Source organism: Phaethon lepturus, unplaced genomic scaffold, assembly GCF_000687285.1.
Source record: "Phaethon lepturus isolate BGI_N335 unplaced genomic scaffold, ASM68728v1 scaffold24943, whole genome shotgun sequence".
In the NCBI taxonomy this organism is placed as follows: domain Eukaryota; kingdom Metazoa; phylum Chordata; class Aves; order Phaethontiformes; family Phaethontidae; genus Phaethon; species Phaethon lepturus.
Window position 1 is genome coordinate 1 of NW_010527326.1, and position 1,444 is coordinate 1,444.

Below are 1,444 nucleotides of genomic sequence, written 5' to 3' on the forward strand. Positions count from 1 at the left end.
AGCAGGCACCCCAGGCTCTGGCAGGTCCATCTCCCCACGATGGGGGGACAAACTCGAGAAGCAGATCTTTGCCCCGCAGCCATGATGAGCCTTTGGTTTCTTTCTGAACTTTGCGACGCACGGGGAGGACCTCATGAGCCAAGGACCACCGGTGACCTCAATGCTGTCAGCATCACCTCTCGCTGCAGAGATGGCTTTTAAGATCCCCAAAAGTAAGGGAATGCCTGCATTTTACCGGGGTTGCAAAAAGGCTGCCCAACCCCTAGGCTGGACTAAACTGTTGAGCATATCAGGGCGGCTGTAACCCCCCAGAGCCATTGGCAGGAAGGGCCCTGGAGCAGCAGGCACAGCCAAGTGATGCAATCCTTCAGTTTTTCAGTTGTTTTGCTTTTGCAACAATGATTTCCTTTATTGCGAGCACTTGTACAAAACAGAGCAGATGATATCCAGGCATTAACACAAGAGCAGTAACAAAGCCCTCAAAACAGCCAACGCAAGGAGGGTGGCTGGTGTCTGGAACATGCTATGGGGCAGGTGGGGTCTGATGGGGCTCCAAAAGCCACACAGAGCAGATTCGGTGTTGCCAGCGTGAGGGGACACGTCACTAAGCTGGCTGTTTTAGGAAGAGAGGGGCTGATCTTGTTAAGCAAAACTGCAAAAAACACCTCTCGTTTTGGGGGAAAAGACACTAACTTAATTTTTGATACCTGGAGTTGTACCACTGGGATTTTTTTTCTTCCATTGGCACCTTGGTGGAAGGGGAAGGACATGCTGAGGGGCTAGGAGAAACACCAGCATGTTACCTCTCAGCCTGACTCAGGCCAGGCACAATCGGCAGCCGGGCACCAGCTTGCTGCAGGCAGGTACGTTATTTAAAGATCAAGCAGTTACCCAGCTGGGGAGATTTTGAACATGAGCACTGGATCCTTCCGCTGATTTCAGCCAAGGCTGGAGTTTCCTTTCAGCCTGGGCATGCAGGTTTGTCAAGCCATACCTTAGACACTCAAGTTGACCTTTTACTGGAGCAGCTAAATTATGTTTACACCATCTGCTGCTCACACTCAGGCCTGAATGACCAGTCTCCATCTCTCATCTCCATCTTCTCCCCAGTGTAATGGACAAAAATGGCTTTTGGGAAACACTTGCCTGCATGTGGACCTGGGAAGGTTTCCAGCAGCTCTGCTCCTGCTGCACCTGCGCTGCGCTACCTGAACTGCAGTCCTGCTGAGCTTGCAGGGCTCCAAGCTGTGTGTCCGTTACCTGAACCCCTTCATCTTTTTCTTCCTCATGTAGTCCTGTTAGAAAGTAATTTCTCTCCCCAGAAAGCAGTCAAGCTACAGGAAACATTCCTTGTGTCATGTCTTCTGCTTACCTTGCTTTTTCAGAAGGTCTGAGTGATTTAGGAGAAACCTGAACTGAAAGGATTTGAAACAGTCTTCAGCAG